Here is a 14,520-nt window from a genome sequence, read left to right as displayed (position 1 = left end):
AATGGGACACTTGGGGCTGATTCAACCATCCCCTCTCCTGAGGCCAAGCATACCACTCTCCCCATCATTGTGGGTCCCTAAAATCAGTGTGTCGAATGAACACCTAAAGCCCTCCTCATCTTCCTGTAACGAACTGTGTTTATGTGACCAGGCAGCCTGCCCTACCTAGTGGCGCGGGGTCAATTCCCAAGTGCTTGGGGGCGGGGGGTGCTCTTTAGGGACATGGCTTTGCCATTGACCGCCATGTGGCTTAGGATGGCTATGTGAGCTTTGGGCTGACTCTTCACCTGGCAACTAAGGTCAAACAGAACATTGTGTCCCAGACAGCTGGGAGGGTGCTGGGAAAGACCAGATGGAGAATGCTACCTGTCTATCCCCCACAAAGCACCCGCCAGAGTGGAGAATGGATTCTGTCTCCTGGAGAGTGAGGTCCCTGGGCAAGTGTCAATCATTAGGGTGGCACTAATTCCCCTCTGGCTTCTGACCCAGGAATGCAAAGAGGGGTTAAGTGGACTGGGGAAGGGCCTGAAGCTTGTGCAGCAGCCCTGTGAATTGGGGAAACTTCTGCTTTAGTCAGAAAAGCAGAATAGATAGCTGCCCCCACCTACCATTTGACGTTTCCTAGACTGGATTTCACAGAGCACTGGCCTAGAGCTCAGGCACTTAGAATGGACAGGGCTGGCCCCTCTCTGTTAGACAACTGGCCACACCATGTGAAAATACTTGGTCAATGAAGAGAAGGCTTGAGAGGCTGCAGTAGTGGGACTGCAAGGTTAGTGAGAGACAGCACTGAGGAGAAGGGACCCTAGCATAACAGTGGGCCATTAAACTCAGGAGGGCCCAGGCCCGGGTAGTTCCTTACTGGAGAACAGAGAGCCTGTAGGTGAGTGTTGGGGCAGGGATGCAGCCAGCTGGCCTAAGCAGAGTCAGACCAAAGAACCCCACCTATAACGGCAATTTCAGAGCATTGGCCAGGCCAAAGAGAGCCTGGGCTGGGGAGGAGGCAGGGCGTGTCAGAGAAAGCACTGCAGAGGGTGGTGTGGCCAGCATGTAAAGGGCTGGCTGAAGGCAGAAGCTATGAGCCAAGGGGTATAGGTAGGTGCACGAACAACTGTGGTAGAGGCCTGGACCTTTCTGTAGGTTTCCCAAAGGACGGTGACCAGACTGGATGCAAAAAACAAAAAACAAAAAACAAAAAACATAGAAGCTGTGACTAGAAACAGTGAGAAAAAAAATGAAGCTCAGAAAAAAGGACTTCCTTCTGTAGGTTATGGTTCTGAGATGTGGGGTTGAAAAGACTCCAGTGCCAAAGTAATGGCTGACTTAAAATGAGCACTTGGTGGAAAGGCAGAGTCTGAGGGGCTCTGGGCAGGAGAATAAGCTGGAGGCAGCATGAGCCTCAGTGTCTCCAGCCTGGGTCCCTGCTGCTGTTCCTCACTGGCTCCCCCTCCCCCTGCCCCAATAATCCACTGCACACACCTGGGCTGAACCAGCCTTCCTGCCCCTCCTGCCTCTGGATCAGTTCTAGGCTCTGGGCTGGGCTTGCCAGCCCCCAAAGGTCCCAGTGGATCTACCCTTAGCTTTAGCCACACTGCTGGCGCCCATCCAGCATGCCCCATGCCATGCCCCTGGCTTCTCCCAGACACCAAGAAGGCTGCTGTTCAAGATATCTTCTGGAAAGGCCTATGGTCCTCAGTTGCATTGGCCTGCTTTCCCTTGTGGAGTTTCCTCCCTGGGCTGTGAGTTCCTTGAGGGGTGGGATTGTAAAGAACTCATTTCTCAGCCCCAGGCCCAAGCAGGGTTTGACACATGCATTTACTCAACGAATGTCTATTGAGAGTGTTGATTTCATCTCTATCCTCATGGGGCTTACAATGTATGCAGACAAGTAGCCAATGTCATCAGAAGCTAACAAGTATATGTTCTTTTCTAAATGTACTCTTATATTAATCCGTGTAGCCACAACAACCTACTATGAGTATCTTCTGTTATTTCTCTCAACTTAGAAATGAGGAAACTGAGGCCCAGAGAGGTGAAGCCATTTGCCCCAGAATACATAGCTAAGTAAATGGTGGAGCTCGAATCCTGACCTATTTGGGCTTGAGAACCCAAGATATCACCATTGGACAAAGTACCTCTCACATGCAATCAAAGAAAGAGCAGGTGCTATGAGTGAGAAGACAGGTGAGCTACTTACTGAAACAGGGAGACCAAGAAAGGTCTCCGGGTTATGTTTAAAGCAGAGACCTGAAGGAGGTATATGAGGAAGCCATGGTAAGAGAAAGGGAATAGTGCATGCAAAGAGAAGAAGCTGAAGCTTCTGAGGCAGTGAATTAAAGCTGGTATAGTGGGAAGGGAGAGCGAGGAGCCTGGTGTGGGGAGGCACAACTCTGGCCTAGGGCCAGTTTGCCAAGAAAAGCCACCAGGGGACAACATGGGCTCACCCTAAATGGATGAGTGAATAAATGCATTCTAGAAAGTTAGAAGAGAGAGCTATGGAAAGAAGGGTCAACACCCTTGAAGAATTGTTCATTCAGAACAGTCTCTGGCTATCGTTATCAAAGGCCACCTGAGGCATCTCGCCCCCTCCGGGGAGTCCAATGACCATCCCAGTGGGTGGGTAGGTAGACTCTGGCTGAGCCCCTGAGGGTGGCCAGGCTCAAGCACTGGTAACAGGAGCTAGGAAAGCTAGCAGCCTCAAGGCCTGGCAGGGGCCTGACAGGAAGCCATCTGAGATGCTAATCAGCCCAGTGGTTGGTGCTGGGTTGGGCTGGCCCAAGCTGTTGAACATGGCACAGAGGCTGAATGCTGGGCTCCACAGAGGCCTTGGGTTGCTCCAGAGGGTCCAGGAGTGTGGGGGTAGGAAGAGAAAGTATAGAGAAATTACGCTATTGACAAAGGCCCAGGGCATTGCCTATTGTCCCCAGGTGACCCCCGGGCTGGCTGTTTCTGGTGCTGGGCATAACAGAGAAGGGAGAATGTGGAGCATGCACCAGAATTCGAATCACCTCTGTGCACTTTTGAGGGAGCTGGAGTCCTAGGGAATTAGTCTGAGTGAGGCTCTGTCTGCATGGACTGTGTTGATCTAGAGTCCCCTGCTCTCAGATCTGCCTCATTCCCACTGTTCCCCAGCCCTTGACCCCATGCACCCACTTGAGTCTCCAGGTCTCTGCTTGTGACCCTCCCCATGCTCAGATAGCTACCCCAGTGACTCTCCCAACCCAACAACTAGAAAAGGCTAGCCAAGGTTACTTCTTTCAGGGTGTGTGTCTTCTGCACTGAGTAGATGACCCCCACAAGCAGAAGTGGGGACTACCAGAGAAACCCATTAGACAGGTGGGTGCTGCCTGGGCTTTCCTTGCATGGATGGACCCTGAGCTGCCTTTTACTGGCTAGGGCTGCCTTTCTGACTTTCGGAGCCTCCGCAGCCAATCTGCAGAATGGGAACAATGGTGTCTGCAGTGTGGGCAGGAAAGGGTAAATGGAATGGGAGCGCCAAGTAGGGACAGTCCCCTCAGTCCCACTCTGCAGACAGAGAGGGTTTCAATGGTGGTGAAAAGGTCCCATCTGGCCTGGACCGTGGTCTGGGTCTGATGTCAGGCAGAAGTGAGTCAGGACTTCCCTCCTCCTCTCTCATTTCTGGAGGTGAAAAGAGGAGAAACCAGTGACTGTTTCAAATTCCAAGCTGGCATTTGGATTCCTCAGCTGAGAGAGACACAGTCACATGTCTTGCCACATAACACCTTCATTTCAATCATTTTGAAGAAGATTTTCCCTTTTTTCCTTAGATAGCCAGAACAGTGAGAACTGCCAGGACACGTGAACATTCTTCTCCAAAGAAAATCTGAGCGTGCATAGGGCAGAGAGGTCAGAGCTGTGGCTTCTTTCCTAAACAAACCAGATCCTGAACCAGACCACCCACAGTGCCCATGGCCCCATGGCAAGGTCCAGTGTCGGAGAAGGAGAAAGGGTGCCTAGGAGAGTGGCTGAGCCACCTATGGCCCTAGGGCCAGGTGCCCGTCCCCTCAGCACCTGATTTCCTCCCCGGGGCCCTGTGACAGTTCATGGACATGGTGTGTATGGAGCTCTGGGCTGGGCCTACTCCAGAGTAAGCACCTGGGAAGTACAGACCTCAACCACCAGGAGGGGTAGGTACCAGGTCTCAGAGAAGGTCCCACTGAGGGCAATAGAAATGAGCATCCAGAGGGCCCCTCCCAACCTCACCTGGGTCTGCCTGCCAGGCCTCACTGTCCAGTCACCTACAAAGCTCATTTTCTTCATTAAATCAATTGTGGTGTCACCTGTTATTAGACAGCCCCTCCTGCCTGTCAGCTGACACCAGATCTCAAATTCAAGTGCCCACATGGCAGGGGGAAGTGAATGGGCTAGGGAGCCGTAGGGTACTGAAGGGCAGTGACTGACAGCTCACTCATTCATGGAGATGTGCTCAGAATGGACAGAGCACTGCTTTTTATGAGAACTGGAAATCTGACTCACAGTCATCCTTTCTCTCCCTGATCTAAATTTCACCTGAGTTCCTCTTTACCCATCAAAGCTCTTAGATGACCAGCCCAGAATTTCTCAAATCTCTTCTCTGCCTCTCTGCTTTTGCCATATCCATTGCCACCACCTCTATTGCTTACTAAATTTTTATTTTTTTTCTTTTTTAAGCCTACAGCACCAGGTCTTCCTAGGTGGTCACCCATTCAAGTACTATCCAGGCCCGACCCTGCTGAGCTTCCGAGATCAGACGAGATCGGGCGTGTTCAGGGTGGCATGGCCGTAGACCTAAGTATTTCTTTAAATCAACTCATTAGTTTGATCAGAAAACATTATATGCTACCATAGGCTGACACTCAGGATCCCTTGTCACCCATAAAGCACACATTAAAAACAGATACATAACTAGAAACACTGTCTATAGGCTTATTTGTGTGCCATCTCAAATCCCCCTTAGACACCCCAGGAGGATCCAAGTAGCACGCTGCTTGGATCCTGGGCATTCCTCCCCTCGTAGGTTCTCAGACCAGCCTACCTGTTAGTACCATCTCCTAAGCCACAGGCTGGGGAGTTGGGGGCACTGGGCTTAGTGCCAGCCTCAGAATCCAGCTGTGGCCCTGCATGAGGCTCTCCTGCTTGGTCAGTGACTTTGGTAGAAAGGGACTCAGAGTCAACAAGGCAGTGCATGTGAAACAACCAGTGTGTGCATAACACATGGTAAACCGTAGTGTCACTATTGTAGTGAGGAATGGCACAATGGCACATCTTCCCACTGAGTTCTGTGGGAGGATGCCCTATAAACTCTATAGCTGCAGTTATAATCTGGCTGTCAGTGGGTCAGGTTTGGCCCCTAGAGATGCTTTAAAAAGAGTAAATCAGTTGCCAATGTTTAAAAATGTGGCCTGAATTCTCAGGGCAACATGTGGCCTTAGGTGAGCATGGGACATCCCTTCAGACAGGGTGTGGTCTCCAGACACTGTGGTGATCCCCATGTAGTTCCAGCTAGGCCACTCACCTATGCTGCCCGCCTGGCCCCAGTGGCATTCTAGTTTTCTGGGTCCATTCTAAAAGCTACAGAGCTACCTTGTCATATGTCTGAACTACAGCAGCCATTGATTGGTTGACCCTGATGGCTGTCTGGGGAGCTTGGAAGAATCCAGACTGCCTGCCACATCTTGGGGTGACACAGGAAGATGCCACAGGAGGAGGAAACTGGGATGGGGCAGAGGCACTTGGAGCTGTGCCTCTGACAGCTGGTGCCCCTTCTCTAATTTCTGAGCTGTGAGGTTTGGAGAAGTCACTGTGGTAGGAGTAGTGTTCTTCCCTACGTTCTGTTGCTGCTACTGTAAGGGCAACGCTAGGCAGGCCCTGCACCATTCTGGCTTCTGTTGTTTCCCCTGTGAAACTGGATAGCAACACCACCCTCATCAGACCATGGGAAGAGGAATAAGAAAAACCCCCAGTGTACTTGGTCCAGTTAGAGACTCAAAAATGCCACTGAAGGAGAATTGGAAGCTCTGCTCCACATGGCCACTCTCCAACCTGGGATGCATTCGCACAGGTGGGGGGCAATATAGCTGCCTCAGGGCCTGCTCTACTCCTTCTCCAGCAACTGGTGTGTATGTGTATGCGTGCATGGAGGTGTACACACGCCTGTGCATGCTGCGGGGAGACAGAGTGGGGATAATGACCTGGACAGGGTTGCTGTGAGGCCTACGTGAGTTAGCAAGGTCACATAGGCTGGGTCACGTGAACTGGGCTGGGTCCTGAGCATCCCCTCTGTCACTGTGTCTGGTCTGGTCTGCTTATTACTCTCTGTCCCTGAAGCCTGGACCCCAATCACCTCTGATGCTACACCTCATGAAATGGTCCATGAGATCTTCTGGAGGTTCCCTGGGCCTCTGCTGGACTCTTCACAGACCCACCATCCCCTGGACGGAACCCTAACCTCTTCAGGAGTCAAGGTGTCCTGGGTCCCCCACAGCCCAACCACCCTGGACAGAGGGAGTGCTCTCTCCTGAGCAGAGCTGAAGCTCCCTCTGCCTGGAACATCCTCCCGGAGGCCATCTCCCCCACCCTTCAAGTCTGAACTCAGTGCCACCTCCTCCAAGAAGGCCTCTTTCCTAGATAGGCCCAGCTGCTGTTTCTCTCTGTGTCCATAGACAGAGATGCCTGGCTCTCTTTCCTGGGACCTACCATTCTCATCAGAGACAAAACAGAAAAATGCTAGCCTGGGAGCAGGCATAAGCTTCCCAGCATTTCTGAAATATTTGAATAACTCACCTTCAAACTCAGGACATTAGATGTGCAATTCTGAATTTCTAGTTTATCTTGAAAAACCTATTCTCATTCCCATCCTGAAGCAGTGAGTTCTGTGGAAGGCTGCAGCTACCCCTTCATGGCCTGTGCTGTGCCTGAAACCACCAGCTACTCTCTATCACTGCCATGCACTGCTTCTTTTATAGGAGAAGTTCCCCTCTTTTGGGTCCCTTGCCCATCCTTGAAGGTACATGAGTTGGCAACCTGGCAGTAAAAGCATCTGAGCCTGAGCCCCAGCACCTCTGGTCCCAGGTCTGGCAAAAGGTCAGGAGAGATGGGCATCTGCCAAGTGCTGGCTAATGTCTGTTGGGCAGGGTTTAGTCCAGGCTGTGGCAGCCAGAAGGCACACACTGTTTCACTATTGTTCCCCCAGGGAATTAAGGGTAATAGCCAAGAGCTCAGGCTGAGCGTCCTGACTGCTAGAATACAAACCCTGGCTTGTGCACTGCTCACGTGCAGTGTGGCTTCATATAAGAAGTCTGACTTTCTGCCACAGTCTCCTCATTTGAAAAATGTGGACAGCAACAGAGACCTGAGCAAGTTAATATATCGGAAAGCACTGAATAATAGTAATCATTTTTATTATTACTGCCCCTTCATGACCACCTATGTGTATCTACCATGTATCATTCATTTACCATGTCTTACACATATCTACTGAATATTTACAATGCACCAGTCCCTGTTCCAGGTGTGGAGGATACAGCAGTGTATGGGTTAAGTTTGCAGGAGGGACAGACGTAAAACCAATAAATAAATGAAGGAGAAAATTTCTGAGAGTGATAAGTGCTGCAAAGGAAGTATAGCACAGTGACAGAGAGTGATGGAGCTGAGTCTGGGGCTGGAGGATACTATTTTAGATGGGGTGGTCAGGGAGGCAGGTCTAAAGCCTCAAAGACAAGGAGGAGTTGTCTGCTACGATCTGAGCGGGGAACACAAGAGGGGGCCTCGCTCAGGACCTCCCTGGGACAGGAAGGAAGCTGGTGTGGCTGGGGGAGGGTATTGGGAGGGCAAGGCTGTGCAAACCTCATCCTCGCCATCCACAGTGGTCTGTCTCTCAGGGAGACAGCAAGTGGAGGCTCTATCTGGACCCCTCTGCCAGTTTCTTTTGAGTGCAACTAGGACTTTGATTAAATGTGTCTCTAGCACAAGGCTGGGGTGGGCAGTGGAGAAACAGGAGGAAGATGGGTACATGTTATCTTTTCTTCTCTCTCTCTCTCTTTTCTCTTTTTTCAGGTTCATCCTAGTACAGTTGTGAGGATATGGAGAGAGAAAGGACAAGAGTTGAGAGTGGCAGGAATTTATGAGCTCAGAGTACAGCCTGCCTTTGGTGAGGGTGAAGGAAAGGGGCTCCTTTTGCCAAAACAATATTCGATTTTTTTAAAGGCAGCTACAAAGCCATGATTAAGCTCAGGGCCCTAAAACAAGCCTATAAAATTGAAAAATATTTATCTGGAAGGGTGGCAAGTCCAATAAAAGTTTTATGAATGTTTTACAACTGCCCTGTTAGGAAGCTGGCCTCTCACTCACCTCCCTCCTGAAAAAAAAAAAAACAATACACATACGAACACACGCACTCACTGGCACATACATACTCACACGTGTGGACACATACAGACTCAGACATACCTGCAGAGACATACAGGCCACACAAGCTCCTGCTGGTATCACATTCTCTCAGGTGGGCACAGGGCTGCTGGGAGAGGATTGGAGGCAGTACTATCTCTCTCTGAGCCTGACAAGTCTGGAGGGACCTGTACCCCACAGCTCAGCCAAGACTGCCAGCGTCTCAGCTCTGGGCATGCTGCCTCCTCCTTTGCCATGTGTTCTGGCTCTTGGCTATAGTGTCTGCCCTCGGCAGGCACAGGCCCCAGGCCCTCCTGTTGTCTCTGTGTTCATAGCAGGCTAGCTAGCACCCCACTGTCCCAGGAGAGTCGCCTCAAGGTCCAGGAGTTTAAAGGAGGCTTTGTGATTTGAGGCCTTAGATTCCTCTCCTCTAGCCGTCCAGAGGGCCTACTGAGAGGCCAGATTTTCAGGGGCTTTATTCTTCATAATGACTCAGGAGAGTGTTAGGACTCCCATTTTAGAGAGCAAGAAACTGAGACTCAAGAGCCTTGCCTAAGGTCATCCAGGAAGTGGTCTCACTTCCTGTCCTGAGGTTGTAGACAAAGTCTAACACTAGGCCCAGGTATGAGTTAGCTCTGCTGACCTCTCCCACTGTTCTCCACTACCCCTGGGCCGAGCCACAGGCCTTCCTGTCCTTTTTAGTGCCTCAAGGCATTTCCACAGACTTCTCCTGGCCACCCGAGTGAGCTAGCTACAACTTTGTTTCCTAAAAAGTGCTCTAGGTTCCATTAAGGCCTCATGAAGCTGCCCTTTCTCTGTAATACCTGCCCTTCTCCTCCATGGTGCCTATCTACCCAGAAGCATGTGCTATTGTGAGACTATCTTGACTATCCCTTTTGTGGAGCTCCGGGAGGGCAGAGACTGAGCAATTTTTCTTGCCATTGAGTCCCCAGCCGCAAAGGTATAGCACAGGGGAGGTGAATAACACGCGAATGAGCAAGCCAGAAGCTCCAGAGTCTGGAGGTGCAGGTGGCTTCTCCAAGGTCCCCACTGGTTCTGGGCTGGTTTCTAAAGGTGAAGACTAACATTACACAGGCTGCTAGAATTCAGTCTTGCCTTGCCAGAAGCTTACCTTTGCCTCAGAGATCAAATTATCTACTGCTTGGGGCAAGGTCCAGATCCAGAGGCCAGTTTCCAGCAACCAGCAATTCCCTTTCTAACAACAGTAAGGACTAGCACTCGGGCGGAAGACCAACTACACACCAGGCACTCGCCAGGTGCTTCCAGGTCCCAGCTCACTTCACCTTCACAGTCCCCTTCTAGAAGGTAATGCGACAGACTCCAGATCTGTGAAATGATCAGAGGTGGTGGTGGTGGTGGGTGGGGGGAGGGGCATCAGGGGGTAGCACTGCTCAGGAAAGGTCCATTCAAACCCACAGTTGTCTGACTCCAAGTCACAGATGGAAATGGCCTCTAGCAGAAACCGGACAGAGCAAATTGGGAGCCCAATTTACGATTAAATACCCAGGTTTCCCTTCACCCCTGGCAAGAGCAAATGACAACCCCCAGCTCTACTCTGCAGCAGAGGCTGGAAAGATTCCTGCAAAGGCCAGATATGTAGGGCTAATCCTGGGCCTCCAAGAAACCAGGTGAGCACAAGCTTCTAGGGAGAAAGCTGTTCTGGAAATCTGGCAATGGCACCCCACTTTTGGCAAGAAATGGTAAATGTTATAAGGTAGGGGTTGGTGGGCTGGCAGATGTGTAAATGGGCACTGCCATCTGGCCAGTCCTTGTTTTGCTTGTAGACACTCACATTCTAGGGCCAACTACGTTCCCAGTACCTACCTAAAGAAATGCTCTGACACTGCTCTGCAGAGGAAAAAGTGGAAACCCATCTGTCCTCAGTAAGGTAACAGATGTACAAACTGGTACATGCAGACCATGGGATAACACGTAGCAGTCAAATGAGTCAACTAGAACTGTTGCATGGAACAGCAAATTCTGAAATGAAAACAGCAAGTGTTCTAAAATACTTGGTTCAGAGTGAGACCAAGTATGTAAAAACTTAATACCCATAAACCATCAGTACGGTTTGGGATGCAATCTTATGTAGGGAGAACACAAAGATGAGATGAGGCACTAGGCCCCCGACTTAGGGGAGGGGGTGTTACCTCCAAGGAATTGGGGCAAAGGTGGGAGCTTCTACTTTTATCAGTAACATTCTAATTCTTAAAAAAAAAAAAAAGACAAAAGAGTGTGTGTGTGTGTGTGAGATTTGAAACGTGTCAGAATACTCATATCTGTTTGACCTTGCTGGTGTCAGAAATATTCTGTTCTGTATGGCCAAAGTTTTTCATGGTTAAAGCCTTTTTTTTTTTTTAAAGAAAATCAAGTACTGATTGAAAGGAGAAAAGGTGTAGGGGACACAAGATGTAGGTCACCAGTTGTGCTCTGGGAAGTCTCTGCCTAGGTATTTGCATGCTCGGGGCCTCAGTTTCTCCCTCTGTCCACTGGGGATAATGATGTCAGTCTGGCAGCTGTCATGAGAGCTGGCTTTGCTTAGGTGAGCCTGGCACCTGAAATGTCTGTGTCTGAGAATCTGACTGGTTAGGCCAGTTACCCTCCTTGTTCCTTATACACACTGGCCTATGAAGTACAAAAAGCCAGAGACTCACTCACAGGATACCTGGGGAAATAATGCAGCATCGAAGTGTTGTGACAGGGAAGCAGTGGGTACCATGGGGGCAGTTGACAGGGCTCAATCTCAGCTAGGGTCAAGGAAAGGCTCCTGAAGGAAGCTATGATCCCAAAGAAGATATTTCCTTAGTCTTAAGTTTCTCTTTTGTTCGCAGACTTCCTTCTAAATAAGTCTCAGGCCATGGGCCTATATTGGCTGCCAGGGCACATACCCCAAGGTAGCCTCTTCCTGGGGGCCCTGTTCTTACTGTGGCCACAGTGAAAAAGCCCTGGCACTGCCCCATGTGGATGACATGGGACCATGCTCATGGCGAGTATGGCCAACAGATGGTTACTGTCCACTGCGCTGTTTACATTAATTGCAGATATTTTTAACGTATTGTGTTACTCCATCCATCTCTGTGAACGGTCCGTCTTGTAAAATTCTTTTAATGATGCTATTTTTTCTTGCCTATCTTCATCATCTACAATTATTTATAATATCATTGTCTTTGTTTCAAACACTGGGTATAAACATTGTTGTAACAGTTCTTCGATGGGGTTCATAGAATTTTTACAATTGCTTTGAAATGCTTCAATGGCCAAAGGGGGAGGAGATCGGTCATTTGTTTAGGATAAAAAAGACATCGCAAAGTGCTCTCTGCTCTTGGGTGAAAGGTCCTCCTCTGTCAAGATGGCTTCTAAGAGAGGCTGACCTTGTCAGGGGCAGTCCCTCCCAAAAGGCCCAGGCAGCCCTTCGGGGTGGGGGGTTGGCAGCAGCTAGCTGGCTGCTGGATTAGGTTACAGAGCTGCCTTCCCCACAGACGCTGGGGCAAGATCCACAAAGGCCACTGTCGGGGTAAGATGCTAGTGAGAAAGACAAATGGTTTGTTTTCATTTTTACTGGGATTTTCTGAAACCTCAACTTTTACCTCTCACCTCTCTTCAACTTTCTTTTATCCCAACTCTGTTTTCCAGAGTATCCTTGGCTGCTGGCCTGCTGTGTGGGACAGAACCCAGTGGAATGCCCATGACAGCCTGGGGAGAGTCTACCCTCACCTCAAGGTCACTGGGGGTTGTCCACAGTTATCCCCAACAAAGCTGGCTTCAGTCCTCTCTGTCCAGGGATAGCCAGCTTACTGAAGAAGTCAACTGCTTGAATAGGGCCAGCATGCTATTGGGCCAGCAGCTAGCCTGGGGTTTAGGGGTCAGAAAGAGGACTGCCTGAGTCTCCTTGCCCCTGCACCTGCTTTCCTGTGCTCCTTGTGAATTCTCAGGGGCTCCCACAGGCAGTTCGCTAGCCTCCCTGGACTACCAGACCATCATCCTCAAACACACCTCAGGTCCTGGCCAACTCAGCCCCAATACTCTCAGTGACTCCCCAGTGCCTGGGGTACATAGAAGCAGCATGGTCCCTGTCCTTAGAGGACTCACAGGTAGTCCTTGAGTCTAGTAAAGGGTGATTTGTCCTTTCAGGCTCTGGGAAGCCCTCCAATCCTCAGCTTCCTCCCACAGTGTCTCAGATGGACCTCCTCCATGGCCCTGGCCAGAGGCGGGTGACAGAGCTGCCTACTTGTGACACAGTTGTCCCTACCTGGGGACTGAGTGGCTGAGGACAGGCCTTGAGTCTGAGCTCTGGGTTCAGGACTCAGCATGGAGCAGAGGGATTTACACTGAATGGAAGAGAGAATGCCTCAAATGCCTTTGGACTGGAGCTGTGGATACCAAGGTAGATAAAGGGCTGTCTTGGTAGCAGTGCCTCCTGGTTGCACACGGCTTAGGGAGACAGAGTTTATACCCTGGGGATCTGAAAGTCAGAATCCAAGAGGTACTCAGGGTGGGAGCTCGAGGTGGAGAATTATGGCAGGCAACTATAAACACACTAGGCTGTGAACTGCACCCTCTTCTTCATATATCTGCTTCCTCTAAGTCTCTTTAAAGAAACTTGGATATGGCAAAACGATTGACCTCACTAGTTACCAAAGAAATGCAAATAAAAACATCAAGATGCCATGTTCCATGTATCAACTTAGCCAGGATAAATAACATGGTGGAAAATAGACACCTTCAGGCAGTGCTAATGGGAGTATGAAATGACATGATACTTTTGGAAATCACTTCCCCAGGAGCTTACAAGAACTTTTTAAATGTTTATAGTATTTTATTTTTAAAAAGTCAGAATAATTCAACTTTTGATAATCCATCTTAAGAAAAATACCCTATATTTAGATAGAGATTTATACACAAAGATGTTTCCAGCAATGTTATTTACGATAGAGAAGTTGGAAACACCTAAACATGCAACAGTTGCCTAAGTGACTCATGGCACTTCATTGGGGGATGACTGCAACACAGCTAAGACTTTATGTACCTGTTGTGTGTCACATATTGTGCTAGTGTGTAGGTGCCTTTACATCTCACTGCATATTTAGATCTCACAGACCCCATGCAGGGCAAAACATAATCCCCATTCTACAGATAAGGAACTGAGCTCTGGAGGAGTTTACTCACTCACCCAAGGTTATTGACTTGGTAAGCAATGGGGCTGGGGTTTGAACCAAGCTCTATCTGAGGCTGGAGCCCAAGCTCTTAAGCACTGCACATTCAATCTCTCCCGAAGACTACAACGTAAACCAGAAAAAGAGAAAAGAAAAAGCTTGCATAATTACAGTAATTGAAAAGAGAATCAAACTCAAAATTGTATACATCATAACTTCTTAATTACTTAAAAAGAAGCCTTTGCAGAGAAAAAAAACAGAAGAAATCAATTGGAAATATTAATGATAGGACTATGGGAAACTTTTTTCCTTCTTTTTATTTTTCTATAACATGCAAATTTCACTGAATGAGATTACTATTACTTTTAGGTTATAAAGAAGGTTTGTGATTTTTTTCAAATCACATAAAACATCTCATTTGGAAGCAGATACAGTATCAAGCCTTGACCCTTGTGTGGGAGGGGTGCCCCTGCTGGGACAGGAAGAGGCTTTCTTTCCCCAAGTGACAGTGAACAATTGTTAGCCTGTGTGGTGAGGGTCCCACCAAACGCTTGGGTGCAGAACAATAACCTGTTCCTGCCACAAGTTCTAAGCAGAATTCTCCCCTATTTTCCAAGAATCATAACTATTGCTCACTCTGCTGAGACTTCTGAGGCCTGGTAAGGCCACTGGCAAATTCTAACATCCTTACTGCTTTTGACCTCACATATTGGTGGACCAGGCCTAACGAACAACTTTATCCTTGCCATTAGACTAGTCACTAGTGATCAGGAAAAGGGAAGGTTTGTTAATAGCTGAAGGGATAGGGGCCCTTCCTAACCCACCATGCATGTACCATGGGGCTTCCTACAAAGGGCCCTGGGGACATAGGGAGACTCAGCTGGGGCACTCAGCTTCACCTCTGGGAGAGGTGCCCAGGAAGACTGGTGAGAGGCCACAGCAGACTAAACGTCCGGGAAAG

At 49.4% G+C, this 14,520-nt stretch overlaps 1 protein-coding gene and 1 non-coding gene across 3 annotated transcripts in view; both read right to left on the bottom strand.

Moving 5' to 3' along the window:
- Positions 1–14,520, bottom strand: part of EEFSEC (eukaryotic elongation factor, selenocysteine-tRNA specific) — a 241,187-nt gene that overhangs the window by 16,463 nt on the left and 210,204 nt on the right. The window lies entirely within an intron of this gene.
- On the bottom strand, positions 4,670–4,788 carry LOC112477508. The gene has a single exon (XR_003045483.1). It is a non-coding gene; the product is annotated as a 5S ribosomal RNA (ribosomal RNA).

Source organism: Pteropus alecto, unplaced genomic scaffold, assembly GCF_000325575.1.
Source record: "Pteropus alecto unplaced genomic scaffold, ASM32557v1 scaffold191, whole genome shotgun sequence".
Lineage (NCBI taxonomy): Eukaryota > Metazoa > Chordata > Mammalia > Chiroptera > Pteropodidae > Pteropus > Pteropus alecto.
Note: the sequence above shows the minus strand (reverse complement) of the source record. Positions and strands in the feature narration are given on the sequence as shown.